General features: G+C 43.5%; 3 pseudogenes; all 3 read right to left on the bottom strand.

Annotated features, from left to right (window-relative positions):
• Positions 1-901: 901 nt before the first annotated feature.
• Positions 902-1,019, bottom strand: LOC124778779 (annotated as a pseudogene).
• Positions 1,020-6,577: 5,558 nt separating this feature from the next.
• Positions 6,578-6,695, bottom strand: LOC124778212 (annotated as a pseudogene).
• A 16,240-nt stretch (positions 6,696-22,935) lies between these two features.
• LOC124778231 lies at positions 22,936-23,053 on the bottom strand (annotated as a pseudogene).
• Between the last annotated feature and the right edge of the window lie 382 nt (positions 23,054-23,435).

Below are 23,435 nucleotides of genomic sequence, written 5' to 3'. Positions count from 1 at the left end.
GGAATCGAACCCGGGAACCCGGGCGTGGGAAGCGAGAACGCTACCGCACGACCACGAGCTGCGGACAAAGACCAGTCTTTAGCGCAAAATGAAGTAGTGAGAATCACTATAGCAAGAAAACCAGCCATTGATTAAGAATGCGGTCGCAGTAATACATGCTGGACAATAGCGCTTGCCACGCTACGTCCCGATCTGCAGCACCGGTATCTCGGAGTGCAAATATAACGACGGCACAGACGCACCCATTATAAGTGCAGCCTGCTTTGTAGTTGTAAAGACTACAAGCAAGTAACGAATATTAGCACAGGGCTGCTTCCAAGGCAATGGAAGACAAAACACTTGCCACAGAATGGCGGTGACTGCTCCAGAATGAGACTCCCGTTGTCGACATATTTAGTAACTGCAACGGAATGGGCTGGAGAACCGCTCTCCGGACTATTTAAAGGCTCAGTGGAAGACTGCCCTCCCAGGGACACTGCCTTATCGTAGGCACCTTCATTGCTGGATGGGACGGTTTACGTGGCTCGATGAAGTCGAGAGCTATGCCGGCAGTAGCGTAGCTATTGGCAGGGTCACCCAAGCTGGACTGGTCTCGACTGAAGAGCCAGACGAATTATGTCCCGCAACATAGGACATGGGGGGGGGGGGGGGGGGGACGCTCTGTAGCCGTACGGAAGCCGACCTCCATAGGGGAGTACAGCAGTCCGTCTTCAGGCCACAAGTGGCCCATTGGGACCATGCGACAGCCATGTCGTCCTCAGCTGACGATGCAGAACGGAGGGGCCTGTGGTCAGCACACCGCTCTCCCGGTCGTTATGATGGTTTTCTTTGACCGGATCCGCTACTGTTCACTCGAGTAGCTCCTGAGTTGGTATCACGTGGCTGAGTGCACCCCGAAAAATGGCAACAGCGCATGGCGGCCCGGATGGTCACCCATCCAAGTGCCGGCCACGCCCGACAGCGCTTAACTTCGGCGATCTGACGGGAACCGGTGTATCCACTGCGACAAGGCCGTTACCCCTGGGAGAGTAAACCCTAAAGACATCGAGGTCCTCCATGGGGTTGGGCGTGGGGCCGATAACCACACATTGTATAACTGACATATTACAGGACTTCAACAAGAGCCGCTGATGATGAAGGAGAAAAAAAAAAAAAAAAACGCGACCACGGCAAAGAAAAACGACAAAAGATAGAGAAATAGTAACATGGAATGTACGAACAATGTTTAAATCTGGAAAAATGAAAGAAATTGCTGATGATCTCATGAAGTTCTAGTATAGCATTGTGGCGCTACAAGAATTAAGATGGCAAGGACTATACATACGCCCGAGTATTCTCTGACGTATAGCGAGCCAAACAGAAGAACAGGACAAGCCAGAACTTGATTCATTATAACGAAGGAGGATGGTAAAAGTGTTAGCAGACTGAGAGTGAAAGGGAAATACAGAAATATAACAATAATAATAGCATATGCACCAACAGAGAAAGCAGAAGAAGAAACAAACGAAAAGTTTTGTGATGATCTAGAAAGCGCATGAAGTAAAGTACAAAAGCGTGATATATTCTTGGTTATGGGAGATTTTAATGCTCAGGTTGGGTGAAGAGAATATGGGAGTGTATCTGGGAGATACACATTACATGAAGAAAGTAACAAGGATGGAGAAATGTTATGTCAGTTCACTGCCAGAAATAATCCAGTCATCAGGAACACATGTTTCCCACATGAAAGAAGACATCTCGCGACATGGAAATCAAATTTAAGTGGAGGAGTCTATCAAACAGATCATGTGTTAGTAAAGGCACGACATACTACGTACAGTTAGCGATGTGAGGAGCTGCAAGAGCCGTAACTGTGACCAGACCACTATGCTTTAAAAGCTGTACTGAGAGAGAAACTAACCGTAACACTTAAACCTGGAATGAAGAATAATACAAACTGTGACACAGAAAAACTGAATGACCCAGAAGTTGTGAAAGCACACCAAGCAAACGTTTGAGATTCACTGACTCCCAGCGAGGAAACAATGGGAATCCAAGAGAGATGGACTACGATAAAGAAAGCGCTGAAAGAGGCAATAGAAGACATAGCCGGGATGAGAATAAATACACGAAATGAGTGGTTTGATCATAAACTCAGGCTAGTAACAGAACGTAAAAATGCAGTAAGACTGAGAATGATACAGAGAGAAAAAAGAAGAAACGTGGAGGTGTACAAAGAATTTAGATCCAATGCCGAAGAAACACGCAAAAAAATGGCTGAAATCAAACTTTAAAGAGATAGAAGAATTTAAGGAACAGAATGAAACGAAGAAATTCTATCATGCTGTGGGAAAGATGAAAAAAAAATTTCAACCCAAACAAAATGCATGCAAAAACAGAAACGGTGAGATAGTAAGTGATGAACAAGAAATATTGCAGAGGTGAGCAGAATACATTGAAGATATTCTCAACAAAATCTCAGCTCAGGCACCAAGAGGTACACAGGAACAGGAAGAGAACACAGAGGCAAGGGAAATTGAAACAGATGAGGCAAAAACCCAACAATGCTGGAAGTGGAAACAGTGATAAATAAACTAAGAAATAACCATGCACACGGTGAAGATGGGATCGCGTCAGAACTAATAAAATCAGGGGGTCAACCTCCAAAACGTGGAATATTTAAACCAGTGAAGAACGTATGGGTAAATGAAAGCATGCCAGTTGAGTGGAATACTGGAATAATAACCCCAATATAGAAGAAAGCAGAAAAGCTCAATTGTGAAAACTATAGAGCCACAACCCTACGGAATACAGTATGTAAGATTTTCTCTGGAGTGCTGAACGAAAGAATAAAGAAGGGCGCTGTAAAGATACTCGGATAATACCAACGTGGATTCCGACCAAACATAGGTACAGCTGACCAGTTGTTTGTTGTTAGACAAATAATGAAAAAATTTTATGAGTATGAAATAGATCTCCATTTCCTTTTCGTTGACTTTAAACAAGCTTTCTATAGTATTAATAGACCTGCATTGTATAAAGTGCTGAAAGAATTGGGCATCTGTGATCAACTGAGAAAGTTAATTGGGCTAACGATAAAAGATACGAAAGCAAACGTGTAAGTGAATAACTTTGAGGATGGAGTAAAACAGTCTGCAGTCCTGTTTAACTTAGCACTGCCTAGCATCGTACAAGATAAAAGAGGAACAATAATGATGCAGTCCAGCCAGATATGCGCCTATGCAGATGATATTGTCATCGTGGCAAGGGATTGACATCGCTTAAAGAAATATATAGACAAATGGAAGCAGAAGAAACAAGAATTGGACTTACTGTAAATGAAAGCAAGACAGAATACATGATTATGTCCAATTCTGAAGCCCAAAGAACACCACAGGACCTGAAGATCTCTGATAAATACTCCAAAGCTGTTAGATGCTTCCATTATTTAGGTGTTCTCCTAACCAATGATAATAGTATGAGAAAATGTGTTAAAGAAAGGATATAAGCAGGAAACAAAGCCTATTATACAAACCTAAAGATACTCAAGAACTCTCTAATTACAAGAACAATTAAAATGAACGTATACTATTCCGTTGTGCCACCTGTTCCCACATATGGATCAGAAACATGGACAGTGACAGAAGCAGACAGCAAATGCCTAAGGGCATTTGAAAGGAAAATGTTGCGAAAAATCAATGGGCCTTTGAGAGAGGCAGAAGGTTGGAGAGTGAGATACAACCATGAAATACAGGAGCTTATACAAGGGAAAGATCTATTGAAATTTATCAAATCTCAAAAAATACATTGGTTAGGACATGTGAGAAGGATGACGGAAGACAGGATGCCCAAGCGAATAATGAAGGCCAGACTGTATTCCAACAGAAGGAAGGGCAGACCAGGAGCTAGATGGATGGACGATGTGCTGGCTGACCTTGCCGAGATGGGGATCCGTGAATGGAAGAAAAAAGCTGAGAACAGAGAGATATGACGGAAGATTGTTGGGGAGGCCAAGGCCCACCAAGGGCTATAGTGGTGAAGAAGAAGAAGAAGAAGATGAAGAAGGTGGACTACTGCAGTTCACCTCCACCATATACTGTAGCCAACCAAACAGAAGTTGGAAGTGAAACCGTTCCTACTGTTCTGGCCGACTGGAGCGGCCGAGTTCTTGCCTTCAGGTGGGGTGACCCGAACCGGCGCGGATTCCCAGAACGTGGGAGAATCAACGACGATTCGAAATAACGGCCAGGGCATTTCCTCTATTAAATAAACGGGGACTGCCAAAATTATACTGCCATTCCAACCGATGATCCTCTATGTAGACAATACCTTGGATGTATCTACTCACCTGGGAAACTTAGTTTAGAAATATTAATTGAGTAACCAATATCAAGGATCCTGTTCGGGTTACTTGAAAATTTGTTGGAGTTCGAAACCGTGATCAGAATTAAAGGATTAATTATATTACCCCTCTTCCTTTGTGATGGAGACTCGTCTGAACAGACTCTGTGACCTCACTAGTTGTGTTATGTCCTTGACAAGGTCACTGCGTTCCACCTCTAGTCCTCTGACTGTTTACGCCGAATGTCTAACCTTTAAGCGATGGAAAAGTGTTTAGCTATTAAGACACTGAAAAAAACTTTCTCCATTTCGGTTAGATAGGAAACCATCCACTGTGTGAGAGTGGATCAATTCATCAGTGTCACACATTCTGACACACGAGAAGTTGAGTATGTATCACGTTCTCTACTTCGGTTGGATAGCATCCGTCTACTGTGTTAGGTTGGGTTATTGCCAAACATTCCCAAAGAGGAAAAGCTGAGTACATACTACAAAGGAAGAGAAAGTAACAAAATTAACTGTGATCACATCTTAGAACTCACGATAAAATTCCGACTAACCCCTAAGAAGAAGGTGTAGCTAGTATCATATCAATGCACTTCTACTTAGGTACATATGTACAGTGGTGTCTAAAATTAAAGCAACAAACAGAAATATTGCTAGGTTACATTTATTTTGCCACAAAACAGGATTCAAAGGCAACAGTATATTACCAAAAATGTAAGGAAAACAGAACGTAATCAACTGCAACATGCACAAAGAAACTTAAAAAATTTCTACGTTTTCTCCCAACTTAACACATTTGCACACCCATTCCGACAACTGGTCAACGCGCTCAGTACGGGGTGTAATCACCTCTGGCAGCAGTACAGGCCTGATCATGACGGGGCTCGCTGTGAATGATGTCATCAGACTCATGTTGAGGCAGTAACTCTCATTCTAGAAGCCGAGTTACATGCAGTCTTAGAAAGTGATTGGTGGATATCGAAGTGAAGCAAGACGTCTCCCCAGTGCATCGAAGACACGTTCTATGGGACACAAATCGGGAAAATGAGGAAGCCACGCCATATGTGCAATATCTTTCGTTTCCTAGAAAATATCAACGACCCGCGTACCATGAGGTCGAGCGTTATCGTCCATCAGTACAAAGTCTGGACCCACAGTACCTCATAACAACCGAAAATGAGATCCCGAGATCTGGTGACGGCTTCTGACAGCAAAAAAATGCCTCAGAGCACTATGGGACTTAACTTCTGAGGTCATCAGTCCCCTAGAACTTAGAGCTACTTAAACCTAACTAACCTAAGGACAGCACACAACACCCTGTTATCACAAGGCAGAGAATATCCCTGACCCCGCCGGGAATCGAACCCGGGGACCCGGGGGTGGGAAGCGAGAACGCTACCGCACGACCACAAGCTGCGGACAAAGACCAGTCCTTAGCGCAAAATGAAGTAGTGAGAATCACTATAGCAAGAAAACCAGCCATTGATTAAGAATGCGGTCACAGTAATACAGGCTGGACAATAGTGCTTGCCACGCTACGTTCCGATCTGCAGCACCGGTATCTCGGAGTGCAAATATAGCGACGGCACAGACGCACCCATTATAAGTGCAGCCTGCTTTGTAGTTGTAAAGACTACAAGCAAGTAATGAATATTAGCACAAGGCTGCTTCCAAGGCAATGGAAGACAAAACACTTGCCACAGAATGGCGGTGACTGCTCCAGAATGAGACTCGCGTTGTCGACATATTTAGTAACTGCAACGGAATGGGGTGGAGAACCGCTCTCCGGACTATTTAAAGGCTCAGTGGAAGACTGCCCTCCCAGGGACACTGCCTTATCGTAGGCACCTTCATTGCAGGATGGGACGGTTTACGTGCCTCGATGAAGTCGAGAGCTATGCCGGCAGTAGCGTAGCTACTGGCAGGGTCACCCAATCTGGACTGGTCTCGACTGAAGAGCCAGACGAATTATGTCCCGCAACAGTGGACATGGGAGGGGGGGGGGGCGCTCTGTAGCCGTACGGAAGCCAACCTCCATAGGGGAGTACAGCAGTCCGTCTTCAGACCACAAGTGGCCCATTGGGACCATGCGACAGCCATGTCGTCCTCAGCTGACGATGCAGAAAGGAGGGGCCTGCGGTCAGCACACCGCTCTCCCGGTCGTTATGATGGTTTTCTTTGACCGGATCCACTACTGTTCACTCGAGTAGCTCCTGAGTTGGTATTACGTGGCTGAGTGCACCCCGAAAAATGGCAACAGCGCATGGCAGCCCGGATGGTCACCCATCCAAGTGCCGGCCACGCCCGACAGCGCTTAACTTCGGCGATCTGACGGGAACCGGTCTATCCACTGCGACAAGGCCGTTGCCCCTGGGAGAGTAAACCCTAAAGACATCGAGGTCCTCCATGGGGTTCGGCGTGGGGCCGATAACCACACATTGTATAACTGACATGTTACAGGACTTCGACAAGAGCCTCTGACGAAAAAAAAAAAGAAAAAAAACCGCGACCACGGCCAAGAAAAACGACAAAAGATTGAGCAATAGTAACATGGAATGTATGAACAATGTTTAAATCTGGAAAAATGAAAGAAATTGCTGATGAGATCATGAAGTTCTAGTACAGCATTGTGGCGCTACAAGAATTAAGATGGCAAGGACAATACATATGCCCGAGTATTCTCTGACGTATAGCGAGCCAAACAGAAGAACAGGACAAGCCAGAACTTGATTTATTATAACGAAGGAGGATGGTAAAAGTGTTAGCAGACTAAGAGTGAAAGGGAAATACAGAAATATAACAATAATAATAGCATATGCACCAACAGAGAAAGCAGAAGAAGAAATAAACGAAAAGTTTTGTGATGATCTAGAAAGCGCATGAAGTAAAGTACAAAAGCGTGATATATTCTTGGTTATGGGAGATTTTAATGCTCAGGTTGGGTGAAGAGAATATGCGAGTGTATCTGGGAGATACACATTACATGAAGAAAGTAACAAGGATGGAGAAATGTTATGTCAGTTCACTGCCAGAAATAATCCAGTCATCAGGAACACATGTTTCCCACATGAAAGAAGACATCTCGCGACATGGAAATCAAATTTAAGTGGAGGAGTCTATCAAACAGATCATGTGTTAGTAAAGGCACGACATACTACGTACAGTTAGCGATGTGAGGAGCTGCAGGAGCCGTAACTGTGACCAGACCACTATGCTGTAAAATCTGTACTGAGAGAGAAACTAACCGTAACACTTAAACCTGGAATGAAGAATAATACAAACTGTGACACAGAAAAACTGAATGACCCAGAAGTTGTGAAAGCACACCAAGCAAACGTTTGAGATTCACTGACTCCCAGCGAGGAAACAATGGGAATCCAAGAGAGATGGACAACGATAAAGAAAGCGCTGAAAGAGGCAATAGAAGACATAGCCGGGATGAGAATAAATACACGAGATGAGTGGTTTGATCATAAACTCAGGCTAGTAACAGAACGTAAAAATGCAGTAAGACTGAGAATGATACAGAGAGAAAAAAGAAGAAACGTGGAGGTGTACAAAGAATTTAGATCCAATGCCGAAGAAACACGCAAAAAAATGGCTGAAATCAAACTTTAAGGAGATAGAAGAATTTAAGGAACAGAATGAAACGAAGAAATTCTATCATGCTGTGGGAAAGATGAAAAAAAAATTTCAACCCAAACAAAATGCATGCAAAAACAGAAACAGTGAGATAGTAAGTGATGAACAAGAAATATTGCAGAGGTGGGCAGAATACATTGAAGATATTCTCAACAAAATCTCAGCTCAGGCACCAAGAGGTACACAGGAACAGGAAGAGAACACAGAGGCAAGGGAAATTGAAAGAGATGAGGCAAAAACCCAACAATGCTGGAAGTGGAAACAGTGATAAATAAACTAAGAAATAACCATGCACACGGTGAAGATGGGATCGCGTCAGAACTAATAAAATCAGGGGGTCAACCTCCAAAACGTGGAATATTTAAACCAGTGAAGAACGTATGGGTAAATGAAAGCATGCCGGTTGAGTGGAATACTGGAATAATAACCCCAATATAGAAGAAAGCAGAAAAGCTCAATTGTGAAAACTATAGAGCCACAACCCTACTGAATACAGTATGTAAGATTTCCTCTGGAGTGCTGAACGAAAGAATAAAGAAGGGCGCTGTAAAGATACTCGGATAATACCAACGTGGATTCCGACCAAACATAGGTACAGCTGACCAGTTGTTTGTTGTTAGACAAATAATGAAAAAATTTTATGAGTATGAAATAGATCTCCATTTCCTTTTCGTTGACTTTAAACAAGCTTTCTATAGTATTAATAGACCTGCATTGTATAAAGTGCTGAAAGAATTGGGCATCTGTGATCAACTGAGAAAGTTAATTGGGCTAACGATAAAAGATACGAAAGCAAACGTGTAAGTGAATAACTTTGAGGATGGAGTAAAACAGTCTGCAGTCCTGTTTAACTTAGCACTGCCTAGCATCGTACAAGATAAAAGAGGAACAATAATGATGCAGTCCAGCCAGATATGCGCCTATGCAGATGATATTGTCATCGTGGCAAGGGATTGACATCGCTTAAAGAAATATATAGACAAATGGAAGCAGAAGAAACAAGAATTGGACTTACTGTAAATGAAAGCAAGACAGAATACATGATTATGTCCAATTCTGAAGCCCAAAGAACACCACAGGACCTGAAGATCTCTGATAAATACTCCAAAGCTGTTAGATGCTTCCATTATTTAGGTGTTCTCCTAACCAATGATAATAGTATGAGAAAATGTGTTAAAGAAAGGATATAAGCAGGAAACAAAGCCTATTATACAAACCTAAAGATACTCAAGAACTCTCTAATTACAAGAACAATTAAAATGAACGTATACTATTCCGTTGTGCCACCTGTTCCCACATATGGATCAGAAACATGGACAGTGACAGAAGCAGACAGCAAATGCCTAAGGGCATTTGAAAGGAAAATGTTGCGAAAAATCAATGGGCCTTTGAGAGAGGCAGAAGGTTGGAGAGTGAGATACAACCATGAAATACAGCAGCTTATACAAGGGAAAGATCTATTGAAATTTATCAAATCTCAAAAAATACGTTGGTTAGGACATGTGAGAAGGATGACGGAAGACAGGATGCCCAAGCGAATAATGAAGGCCAGACTGTATTCCAACAGAAGGAAGGGCAGACCAGGAGCTAGATGGATGGACGATGTACTGGCTGACCTTGCCGAGATGGGGATCCGTGAATGGAAGAAAAAAGCTGAGAACAGAGAGATATGACGGAAGATTGTTGGGGAGGCCAAGGCCCACCAAGGGCTATAGTGGTGAAGAAGAAGAAGAAGAAGATGAAGAAGGTGGACTACTGCAGGTCACCTCCACCATATACTGTAGCCAACCAAACAGAAGTTGGAAGTGAAACCGTTCCTACTGTTCTGGCCGACTGGAGCGGCCGGGTTTTGCCTTCAGGTGGGGTGACCCGAACCGACGCGGATTCCCAGATCGTGGGAGAATCAACGACGATTCGAAATAACGGCCAGGGCATTTCCTCTGTTAAATAAACGGGGACTGCCAAAATTATACTGCCATTCCAACCGATGATCCTCTATGTAGACAATACCTTGGATGTATCTACTCACCTGGGAAACTTAGTTTAGAAGTATTAATTGAGTAACCAATATTAAGAACCCTGTTCGGGTTACTTGAAAATTTGTTGGAGTTCGAAACCGTGATCAGAATTAAAGGATTAATTATATTACCCCTCTTCCTTTGTGATGGAGACTCGTCTGAACAGACTCTGTGACCTCACTAGTTGTGTTATGTCCTTGACAAGGTCATTACGTTCCACCTCTAGTCATCTGACAGTTTACGCCGAATGTCTAACCTTCTTTAAGCGATAGAAAAGTGTTTAGCTATTAAGACACTGAAAAAAACTTTCTCCATTTCGGTTAGATATGAAACTATCCACTGTGTGAGAGTGGATTAATTCATCAGTGCCACACATTCTGACAAATGAGAAGTTGGGTATATACCACGTTCTCTACTTCGGTTGGATAGCATCCGTCTACTGTGTTAGGTTGGGTTATTGCCAAACATTCCCAAAGAGGAAAAGCTGAGTACATACTACAAAGGAAGAGAAACTAATAAAATTAACTGCGATCACATCTTAGAACTCCCGATAACATTCCGACTAACCCCTAAGAAGAAGGTGTGGCCAGTATCATATCAAAGCAGTTCTACTTAGGTACATATGTACAGTAGTGTCTAAAAATAAAGCAACAAACAGAAATATTGCTAGGTTACATTTATTTTGCCACAAAACAGGATTCAAAGGCAACAGTATATTACCAAAAATGTAAGGAAAACAGAAAGTAATAAACTGCAACATGCACAAAGAAAGTTAAAAATTTTTTACGTTTTCTCCCAACTTAACACATTTGTTCACTCATTCCGACAACTGGTTAATGCGCTCAGTACGGGGTGTAATCACCTCTGGCAGCAGTACAGGCCTGATCATGACGGGGCTCGCTGTGAATGATGTCATCAGACTCATGTTGAGGCAGTAACTCTCATTCTAGAAGCGGAGTTGCATGCAGTCTTAGAAAGTGATTGGTGGATATCGACGTGAAGCAAGACGTCTCCCCAGTGCATCGAAGACACGTTCTATGGGATTCAAATCGGGAAAATGAGCAAGCCACGCCATATGTGTAATATCTTTCGTTTCCTAGAAAATATCAACGACCCGGGTACCATGAGGTCGAGCGTTATCGTCCATCAGTACAAAGTCTGGACCCACAGTACCTCATAACAACCGAAAATGAGATCCCGAGATCTGGTGACGGCTTCTGACAGAAAAAAAATGCCTCAGAGCACTATGGGACTGAGGCCACCAGTCCCCTAGAACTTAGAACTACTTAAACCTAACTAACCTAAGGACATCACACACATCCATGCCAGAGGCAGGAATCGAACCTGCGACCGTAGCGGTCACGCGGTTCCAGATTGTAGCGCGTAGCACCGCTCGGCCACCCAGGCCGGCAATCTGACAGCAGTTAAACCTTATCGTTTCACCTGTACAATTTCATGAAGAGATATTTGAGTGGTCAGCATAGTCTCTGCCCACACCATCAGGGATGCTCCAAGAAATCGCTCTCTTTCCAGAGTGTTTGGGTCCCGAAAACGTGTTCCACGTTCCCTCCAGACGCGAATCCGTCAAGAACCACTCTCCAGACGAATTCTGGACACATGTGGGAAAATAACATCAGCCCACTCTTCCAAAGGTGGCATGTTGACGAGTCCACTCTAGACATTCCCTTCTGTGAAGACACGTCAGAGATACACATACAGCATGTCTCCGACTGTAAAGGCAATTCAGCCGAAGCCTTCTGTACACCGTTTTCCTCGATAAAACACGTCCAACTGATGCTACTAGGTCAGATGCCAGTTGCTTTTCCTGTACTAAGGCGGTACCGTCGTCCCCTTACAGCCAAATAACGGTCCTCTCTAATGTCACACGTGGTCGGCCTTGCTCTGGTCTTTGGGTTAGAGTTCATGCCTCTAAGAGCTGTGGCCACATCCGAAAAACGACAGAAAGATTCACATCAAACCATCCGGCCACATCATTTTGCGACTGTCCTGATTGCATTCTTCCAATAGCACTCCACCACGGAGAGTCTGGTAGGCATCTTCTCTGTGCCATACTGCGCCTTCTGTGACTGAGTACACAGCGATTGTGGATGTGGGACTACCCGGCAAGCACTACAACGTTTGACTGGTGCCCTGACGGGTGACCTGTTCGTGTGGTTGTCCGTTGACCGGAATGCCTTCTTCTGTGCAGAACACGATCATTCGGACACCTATTGACAGCCTGCCTGACTATATCTAGATTTAGACACTTGCCTTCCATGAAGCCCCATGCCAGTGTCACTGTGGACAACAGCATACTGCAGCCAGAGAGAGGAGCTGCAAAGCCACCGCCCCCGCAGCACGCCCTGCCGAGACGCGGTCACGCTGGGACCTCAGTCTCAGCACAGATTGTGGGCAATTAACGGTTTGTTGCTATAATTTTGGACACCAATATGTATTTGGCCAGGGTTCATTTCATGCTACCTTTATGTTGACACTTACCTTACGTCTACAGCACACTTAACCTATATTTTCTGTCTGCTTTCATGATTCCATCTTTCGACATATTCCAATATTTGTTGAGATTTTCAAGTGGATATCTGCCTTATAACGCGTTAATGGGTTCAAACGTTTGCACTTCTGTGAGCCTCTCTTACACCAGTTCTGTGTCCCCAAATTCCCAATTCTTCATCACAACATCGAACTTCGGTCCTTTAATTTTTATTTCTGACATAAGGAAGTTTCGCTCACGTTTGCAGCTGGAGATATGCGCACCTGCTTAACTCCGTTTCTGTACCTTTTGGCCGGCCGAAGTGGCCGTGCGGTTAAAGGCGCTGCAGTCTGGAACCGCAAGACCGCTACGGTCGCAGGTTCGAATCCTGCCTCGGTCATGGATGTTTGTGATGTCCTTAGGTTAGTTAGGTTTAACTAGTTCTAAGTTCTAGGGGACTACTGACCTCAGTAGTTGAGTCCCATAGTGCTCAGAGCCATTTTTTTGTACCTTTTGTCCACCATTATAAAATCAGTTTGAGTTCTGTTTTCAACGTGTGGTGATTTCCTAAATTCTGTTCCTGTGATTTTTAATTATGGAGCGTAGTTTACATTTTCCACGTCCTTAGCCGCTTCCTTTGTCATAATCATCCGTTCCATCCTACCATTTGTCCTCCTGAGCAGTATAACGCTTATTCACCTCACTGCATTTTTTTTTTCTCTACCTCGCCAACCACTAACAGAATCTGTAAGAGATCGAATAGTAAAGAGTTCAAAGGAGATATGAATTGGTCTCAGTATGGCAGCCCGTCAACGCAGCGTCTGTACCACTGTCTCGTTGTTTTAACGTTTGTCTGAAAGCCGAGGCGTTGGGTGTGGCTCAGTTTGATGCCGCTCAGTCCGCGCAGTCCTGTCATATTCGGACGGTTACAATAAACACAAAAGACTATACTGTACACCTTTGAATACATTTACCCAAGTCGTGCGGAAACCGGAAAACTTACAGTGAAGTACGATGCATCAAGTTCTAGAGCAGATAGAGAATTTTCATTGTGTTATGCCCTCAGAGTTCCATCTTCAGAATGTGATATTCTGCGCCTTTCCGTTCATATTATTCATCTGCACACTCCATTCGTAGCCACTGAATTCTTCTCTGGGGAACAAATACACAAAATATGAGCACAGTTGCCGAACTACAGAAAACGGCCGTAAGAATTATAACCAGAAACAGCAGCTGGGCTGAGTGTAAAGAGCTCTTCCAGACTCTGGGGGTTTTATTCATACCATGTGAGTGCATTTACTAATCAGTTGTACACATCAAAAATTTAAAAAAAAACTCTGTCCATGATTGTGGAATAAGGGCTAGAGTGAACTTGTATTTACGAAGAAAGTATGACCATGCAAAATCGAAGAGCATTTCCTGCAAGGGAATAACACTGTACAAAACATTGTCAAAATAGATTAAAGAGGTAAGTAAAACAAACTTATTTAAAAACAAATCAATAAATTCTGTACATTGAGAGATTCCTTTCTCAAAACACTTTCTCCCAAAAGTTACGCAGTGAATAATACTATCACGTTACCTTCTCGCTGAGCTCAATATCTCACTCGTTATGGAGGGATACATTCTCAAGCTGTAAATAGAAAGTTCCGGTAAAAAGATTGGAAATGAGACATCGTTACTATGGTCCTCGCATCAGCTGATAATGTTAAATTAGGAAACAATGTGCGTATAGTGTGTATATTGTGCACAGAGTACGCTGTGACTGGTAATGAGAATTGAATTAACAAAATGGTTCAAATGGCTCTGAGCACTATGCGACTCAACTACTGAGGTCATCAGTCGTCTAGAACTTAGAACTAATTAAACCTAACTAACCTAAGGACAGCACACAACACCCAGCCATCACGAGGCAGAGAAAATCCCTGACCCCGCCGGGAATCGAACCCGGGAACCCGGGCGAGGGAAGCGAGAACGCTACCGCACGACCACGAGATGCGGGCTTGAATTAACAGTATGGCACTAGCGTTTTACATTTTTACACAGCTACTTTTTAGAATAGCATTGAAAACTAGAGATAAACCGAATTAGGTAGCATAGCTTAAAACTGGTAGGCCTTGTACTCAGGAGGCAGTATTCACCTGGCAATGCTTATTCAGATTTTCCTGATTTACCTACAGTACTTCAGGCTAATACCGATGAGCTGTGGCGTGCTGGCGCCAGTATTAATTTGATCATGTATCGTTGAGATCGATTCTGGTTGAGCTAAGCTATCTTTGATTTTCGCTTGTCTGATCTTCCGGTTTGACGGGCTAAGGGATTAAGTTGTTGGCCTTCTACGGGTAACCCTCGAGATCTCGTGATATTCGCTGGGAGACTAGTGTCAGCGGCTGCCGATCGAGCGTGATGACCATTATATGTTGTGGTGTGAAATTGATCGGGCGTTTTGTGACATGGGCAGCTTGGAGATAAAAGTTCTGTGACTCTGCTGGGAATAAAATTTGAAGTGAAGCGGTGAAGCTGTGGAACCCAGTCATTCGTATTGTGTACGTGATAGGAAGTACGCGGTCGTAATTGTGTTTCGTTGACCGACGCACTAAAAAGCATTTAAATCTTATTATTATGGTGAGACTTTCATGGTCGAAGTTTAAGATGGTGGAAGAGTTCAGTTGGCCTAGTTAAATGGTGGCCATTATTTGAAAGTTATCTCCAAAGTTTCAGCCGGCCGTTGTGGTCGGGAGGTTCTAGGCGCTTCAGTCTGGAACCGCGCTACTGCTACGGTCGCAGGTTCGAATCCTGCCTCGTGAATGGATGTGTGTGATGTCCTTAGTTAGGTTTAAGTAGTTCTAAGGGACTGATGACCTCAGATGTTATGTCGCATAGTTCTAGTTTTACTAATGCTCTGTGTTTCTTGTAATCAAATGATTTTATGTTGGCGTTTTCAAAGCCTGCCCTCTGTTAATAGAGTTGTCCTTGTGTAAAATACTTAAGATCAAAGTTGTGAATTTGTCAGTAGTGCTCGTTTACACGCTCACCCATATATAGAGTCAAAGGTTCTGTCGAGTGTTTCTATGTTTCAGAGTTATCGTAATGTATTTGTGATTCGTGCAAAAATCTTTGATTGTGCCAGCGCCTTGGCGCCTGGCTGGGTTTAAGAACCTGGCCACTACCGGGAGTTGTTCACATACTGCCTGCCAGAGTTTAGTATATATTCTCCTCCCGCCAAGGCGGTTTAAGCTGGAAGATATATAAATATACACAGTGGTCCATTGATAGTGGCCGGGCCAAATATCTCACGAAATAAGCATCAAACGAAAACACTACAAAGAACGAAACTCGTCTAGCTTGAAGGGGGAACCAGATGGCGCTATAGTTGGCCTGCAAGATGGCGCTGCCATAGGTCAAACGGATAACAACTGCGTTTAACTATATATGACGGTAGTATCTGTTCCCGAAAGAACAGCTCCGTGGATGACCATGCAGCTTTGCTAGAAATGAAAAGATAATTAAATAGACACCCTAGCTGCTAGCAGGCGTTGATACACTTCATTGGGAACATGTTGAAAATGTGTGCCCTGACAGGGACTCGAACCCGGGATCTCCTGCTTACATGGCACACGCTTTATCCATCTGAGCCACCGCGGGCACAGAGGATAGTGCGTCTGCAGGGACTTATCCCTTGAACGCTCCCCGTGAGATCCACATTCCCAACATGTCCACAACACTACATTCGTTTTTTTTATAGGAACCCCATTTTTATTACATATTCGTGTAGTACGTAAAGAAATATCAATGTTATAGTTGGACCACTTCTTTCGCTTTGTGATGGATGGCGCTGTAATAGTCACAAACGTATAAGTATTTTGTTTCACGTAACATGCCGCCAGTGCGGACGGTATTTGCTTCGTGATACATTACCCGTGTTAAAATGGACCGTTTATCAATTGCGGAAAAGGTCGATATCCTGTTGATGTATGGTTATTGTGATCAAAATGCCCAACGGCCGTGTGCTATGTATGCTGCTCGGTATCCTGGTCGACATCATCCAAGTGTCCGGACCGTTCGCCGGATAGTTGCGTTATTTAAGGAAACAGGATGTGTGAAGCCACATGTGAAACGTCAACCACCACATGCAACAAATGATGATGCCCAAGTAGGTGTTCTATATGCTGTCGCGGCTAATCCGCACATCAGTAGCAGAAAAATTGTGCGAGAATCGGGAATCTCAAAAAAGTCGGTGCTGAGAATGCAACATCAACATCGATTGCACCCGTACCATATTTCTATGCACCAGGAACTGCATGGCGACGATTTTGAACGTCGTGTACAGTTCTGCCACTGGGCACAAGATAAATTACGGGACGATGACAGATTTTTTGCACGCGTTCTATTTAGCGACGAAGCATCATTCACCAACAGCGGCAACGTAAACTGCCACAATATGCGTTATTGGGCAACGGAAAATCGACGATGGCTGCGACAAGTGGAACATCAGCGACCTTGGCGGGTTAATGTATGGGAGGAAGTATAATTGCCCCCATTTTATCGATGGCAATCTAAATGGTGCAGTGTATGCTGATTTCCTACGTAATGTTCTACCGATGTTACTACAAGATGTTTCACTGTTTGGCAGAATGGCGGCGTACTGCCGACAAGAATGATGTCCGGCACACAGATCGCGTGCGGTTGAAGCGGTATTAAATAGCATATTTGATGACAGGTGGATTGGTCGTCGAAGCACCATACCATGGTCCGCACGTTCACCGGATCTGACGTCCCCAAATATCTTTCTGTGGGGAAAGTTGAAGGATATTTGCTATCGTGATTCACCGACAACGCCTGACAACATGCGTCAGCGCATTGTCAATGCATGTGCGAACATTACGGAAGGCGAACTACTCATTGTTGAGAGGAATGTTGTTACACGTATTGCCGAATGCATTGAGGTTGACAGACATGATTTTGAGCCTTTTTTTAAGTTAATGTGGTATTTGCAGGTAATCACGCTGTAACAGCATGCCTTCTCAGAAATGAAATGTTCACAAAGGTACATGTATCACATTGGAACAACCGAAATAAAATGTTCAAACGTACCTAAATTCTGTATTTTAATTTAAAAAACCTATCTGTTACCAACTATTCGCTAAAATTGTGAACCATGTGTTTGTGACTATTACTGCGCCATCTATCACAAAGCGAAAAAAGTGGTCCAACTAAAACATTCATATTTCTTCACGTACTAGACGAATATGTAATAAAAAATGGGGGTTCCTATTTAAATAAACGCAGTTGATATTCGTTTGACCTATGGCAGTGCCATCTAGCGGGCCAACGATAGCGCCATCTGCTTTCCCCCTTCAAGCTAGGCATGTTTCGTTGTTTGTAGTTTTTGTTTGACGCTTATTTCGTGAGATATTTGGCCCGGTCACGATGAATGGACCGTCCTGTATACGAACATGTTTCCTTAAATATTAGCGACTGGCAACTGGCTAAACTCTAAACTGCATAGCATCTGCTGAGTTCCTTGCGCAGCTCTTTCTAGTAGTCTTTTATTGACACGTCTTATCACGCGAACATTCATTTTTGAAGATCAGTGTTTCTGCTGTAAATTTTTATGTAAGTGGTTCTATTATGTTATGTAATTGGATCTTAGCATGGCACTTGTGCTGAAGTGTCATTAAGTCACCCTTTATTGGTAGGTGTTTTGATTATATATAGTGTATGAAATTCTATATGGGAGTTTGAATTTCTGAAATTTGTCAGTAATTGTGCTTTCTTAATAAGGGAAAATATCTAAGGCACTGCAGTCATGGACTGTGCTCCTGGTCCCGGCGGAGGTTCGAGTCCTCCCCCGGGCATGGGTGTGTGTGTCTGTCCTTAGGACAATTTAGATTAAGTAGTGTGTAAGCTTAGGGACTGATGACCTCAGCAGTTAAGTCCCATAAGATTTCACACACATTTGAACATAAGGGAAAATAAAGCGAGGGTTATTAGTGCCCGGCAACGTTAAGCTTGTCTTTGACCTTTTAACAGGTGCTTCTTTAACGGAGTCCGCAGCTCGTGGTCTTGCGGTAGCGTTCTCGCTTCCCGCGCACGGGTTCCAGGGTTCGATTCCCGACGGGGTCAGTGATTTTCCCTGCCTCGAGATGACTGGGTGTTGTTGTGTCGTCTTCATCATCAATCATCCCCATTACGATCGGAGGAAGGCAATGGCAAACCACCTCCGCTAGGACCTTGCTTAGTGAGCGGTGCGGATCTCCCGCTTCGTCCCCTACGCTCTGTCAAGGAGTATTTCACTTCATCATCATCATCATCTTAACGGATTGAAATAGTATGTTAATAAGCGTATTTTAGTGAAGAATGTTAAGTGTGGCCATCTTAATGTAATAACTGGTGTTAAAGAGTTTGATGAAGTGGCTACGTGAACTAATTGATAATTGCTGTGCTTGAGAGTTCTATAAATGCCTGGCACATTTAGTTTCTTATTACTTTCTGTTAAGGGGCTGTTAATTTGAGTACTGAGTACCCCTGGTTTCTAACTGTATTTGCAAAGCTTTATCTAGTGGCTCGTCCACAATTTATATTTCTCAAATTCCTTAAAATTCGTAGTGTCAATAAACTGTCTTAATTGTTAATTGTGACTACCAACCATGATTCCATCCCGCTTCATCTTTTGTGGTATCTAAGATATGGTGTTTAAGTGTGGTACGAAAAGGAACCATGTACCACTTGGTAGCAGTGACAGAAGAGGGAGGGGGGGTTTGCTTTTCCTATTCTCTCCTATGGTTGGTAGTCGTTGCTTAGTAAGTTGTAAAATTGTCATTATTGTGTTTTGAGATTTGTCTGCCTGTTTCAGGAAGTTACGTAACATGAGTCTCCGAGCTTGCTCCGGCATAACTTATTTACGGAAAGAGCAGTTGATTTATAAACTCCGTGGCTGACTTGGTGGCCAGGCTTCGGACAGCGGTCGACATTCCTGTTGCCCTGTCGACAGACATCGTTAGCGAGGTAGACGACTTGTTGTCGAATATCGAAGCAGTTTAAGTGATGTAGGTCAGACAATTGAATTTCTGTCGTCTACTTAGCTGACGCATAAACAAAGATGTAGCGTGCAGGTGCATTTAGCCCATTACTGTAACTGTTTATTGGATATAGCTTCAATCGATGTCAATGATGCAATGAGTGCTCTCCGTCAAAGTTGCTTGGTGTTGCCGGAGGTTTGCAGTCACGCGCCGTAGTTCTTGCCTTAAGCGGGGGAGTTTTAAGTAGTAATTCTGAGCCTGAAAATGTTAGTGAGGTCACACGTGTTAAGTGTAACTAAAAACATTTTCCAAATTACCTAATCCAATTATTAATGTCTTCAAAGTTATATCTATCTTGTATATCGAAAATTTGAACAAAATTCAATCCATTCCGTGGTTGTTAGTCCGTTTCCAGATTCATGCTGTTGCTTTGCATGTTCCATAGTCTGTCGTATTAGCATTATTATATACGATGGCTAAGGGTATGCTTAGTAGCATGAATGCCGAGGAACTGGAACAACAGGGGCTCCGTCAGCGCATTATTAATGCAAGGCTCTCGGCGCGCATGCGCGTCGAATTAAAGTCTTCAAAGTTATATCTATCTTGTATATCGAAAATTTGAACAAGATTCAATCCATTCCGTGGTTGTTAGTCCGTTTCCAGATTCATGCTTTTGCTTTGCGTGTTTCATAGTCTGTCGTATTAGCATTATTATATATATTATATATTATATATTATTATATATATATTAGCATTATTATATACGATGGCTAAGGGTGTGCTTATTAGCATGATAGCCGAGGAACTGGAACAACAGGGGCTCCGTCAGCGCATTATTAATGCAAGGCTCTCGGCGCGCATGCGCGTCGAATTAGAGCGGGAATGTCATTGGAAGATTCAAGCGTGTAACGAAAACTTAGCGCAGTATTTTGAGAGGGTTCTCACGGCCGTAATGGCATTGGATATGCTTGTGTCCGACCTTAATTGTATCTTACGTACGTTGGAAGGCATGCAGGTACAGTATCGCGCCAGGTTGAACCTTGTACAGCGCCCTTGCTTCATGGAACAGTTCCAACATTTATTGTTATTTTGTTCATCTATCGTTGAGATGGATATTGTTTGAGGTAAGCTGTCTTTGTTTTTCGCGTGTCCTATCTTCCGGCTTGGCGGGCGAAGGGATTGGGTTATTGGCGTTCGACGGGTAACCCTCGACATCTCGATGCATTCGCTGGGAGACGAGTGACAACGGCTGCCGAACGAGAGTGATTATTATGTGATTTGTTGTGGTGTGAAACTGGTCGGGCGTTTTGGCGATATGGGCAGCTTGGAGATAAAAGCTCTTTGACTTCACTGCGAACAAAATTTGAAGTGAAGCGGTGAAACTGTGGACCCCGCTCCATCGTATTGTGTACGTTATAGGAAGTAGTGGTCGTAATTGTGTTTTGTTGACCGACACACTCAGGGGAATTTAAATTTTATTATTATGGTGAGACTTTCATAGTCGAACTTTAAAATGGTGGAAGAGTTCAGTTGGCCTAGTTAAATGGTGGCCGTTATTAAAAATGTTACATCAGAATTTTTACTAGTGCTCTGTGTTTCTTGTATTCAAATGATTTCACGTTGGCGTTTTCAATGTCTGCACTCTATTAATACAGTTGTCCATGTGAAAAATGCTTAATATCAAAGTTGTGAATTTCTCAGTAGTGTAACGTGTTCCTTTACACTCTTACCCATATATAGAGTTAAAGGTTCTGCCGAGTGCTACTATGTTTCAGAGTTATTGTAATGTCTTTGTGATTCGAAGAAAAACCTTTGATTGTGTCAGCGCCTTGGCGGGGAGTGAAATGTCATCCGAGGTCTGCGCCTGGCAGGGTTTAAGAACCTGGCCACTACCGGGAGTTGTTCACATACTGCCTTCCAAAGTTTAGTATTTATCTTCCTACCGCCAAGGTGGGTTAAGCTGGTAGATATATAAATATATATGATATGTAACCTGTCCTTATACGAACCTGTTTACTTAAATATTAGCGACTGGCAACTGGCTAAACGCTTAATTGCATATGATCTGCTGAGTCCCTTGCGCAGCTCTATCTAGTAGTCTTTTATTGACACAGTCTGAGCAAGGGAACATTCATTTTTAATGATCAGTGTTTCTGCTGTAATTTTTTACTGTAAGTGGTTCTATCATGTTACGTAATTGGATCTCAGCTTGGTACTAGTGTTGAAGTGTTAGTAAGTCACGTTTTAATGGTAGCTGTTTTGGTTGTATGTATTTTGAGGGAAATTCTATATGGGAGTTTGAATTTCCGAATTTTGTCAGTAATTCTGTTTTCTTAATAAGGGGAAATAGACCGAAATCGGCAATCTGTTAACAAAACGTTTGTGACCATATACGTAAATTAAAGGAAACTTATTGTGTATATACGGGTCACTGTTTTATTCGTCACAATGTCGCAGCTTGTGAAACAGCGTCGTAAATTACTGACACGTTGCCAGCAGAAGAGGTCCTACATACCTCCGACCAACGGCGCCAAACTTAAGCAAACATCTAACTCATGTACGGTTCGATTGTTTACTCGCTCGCTGGAATCCTAAATGCGTACGACTACCGTGTTGGTGTAGCGTTCAAACAACTTGTTCGCGAAGCTGTTCACACCTCTACAGTGTTTACGAGAAACGAAAAAGTCCACGCTGCTTTCGTATATGGAGAATGCGACAGACGGTTAGAGTAGGAAGACGGTTGTGTGCTAAAAGGTGTACTGATCGCGACAAGTACTTGGTATCTGTCTTTGCAAACATTACGAAAATGTTTAAATAACTTGGGAGTGAGAGGAATAAAACACGACAACGACGAAAATGATGAGCGAAATGCAGCGAACATTACAGCAGTTATAAGCACGTGTCACTAAGAGGCAACTTAAATATTCTTTCATCCTATACCTATTTCGTCCATCAACGACTTCATGTCTGATACTTCCATAAACGGGTACAATTCTCAGAAGTGTCTACGAGAACTGCAGAGTGATGCGGTGTTTCTATGCAAGATTCTTTTTATGGACGAAGTATCGTTTCCAAACCAAGGGCAAATCAATCTACGCGTTAAACCCTATTGGTCAACTGCAAATTCACCCTGGCTGAGAGAATTCGATAAAAAGGACACGGGTTTGCTAATGTGTGATGCGGCCAAAGAGCTTCGTTGGTTCCTGTTTTATTGGTATGACACTAAAAAAAAACTCCTCCCGAACGGGCCACGAAGGCCCAACGGTACCGACCGGCCTCCGTGTCATCCTCAGCCTACAGGCATCACTGGATGCGGATATGGAGGGTCATGTGGTCAGCACATAGCTCTCCCGGCCGTATCAGATTCCGAGACCGGGGGAGCTAATTCTCAATCAAGTAGCTCCTCAGTTTGCCTCACAAGGGCTGAGTGCACCCCGCTTGCCAACAGCGCTCGGCAGACCGGATGGTCACCCATTCAAGTGCTATCCCAGCCCGACAGCGCTTAACTTCGGTGATCTGACGGTAACCGATGTTACCACTGCGGCAAGGCCGTTGGCATTGATATGACACTACATACATAGCGTTCCGAACAGTTACGCTGCCATAGCCATTGCCGGACATTCCACTGGACAAAAGACTATTCTTGGGGAACTATGTCCCCGTCCCCCCGATTCGGTACAGATTAATTCGATCTTTTTTAATAAAAGAAATAAGGAGATCATCGGTGTGGTCGTTCGGAAATACAAAATGGCGTGCTGGTTTACCAAACGTGACACCTACGGAACTTTCTCTTTGAGGAACTGTAAAACAATAGGTCTACGACGAAATACCGACGACTGCCGAAGATACGAAATACCGTATAAAACTGGCCACTGCTGCGATAAAAGAAACGGCAGTGTGGCACGAGGGCTTGGTAAGATTCTTTCAACTGGGCACCAC

This window comes from Schistocerca piceifrons, chromosome 2 (assembly GCF_021461385.2).
Source record: "Schistocerca piceifrons isolate TAMUIC-IGC-003096 chromosome 2, iqSchPice1.1, whole genome shotgun sequence".
In the NCBI taxonomy this organism is placed as follows: Eukaryota; Metazoa; Arthropoda; class Insecta; order Orthoptera; family Acrididae; genus Schistocerca; species Schistocerca piceifrons.
The sequence above is the reverse complement of the archived record's forward strand: the minus strand, read 5'-3'. Positions and strand labels throughout refer to the sequence as shown.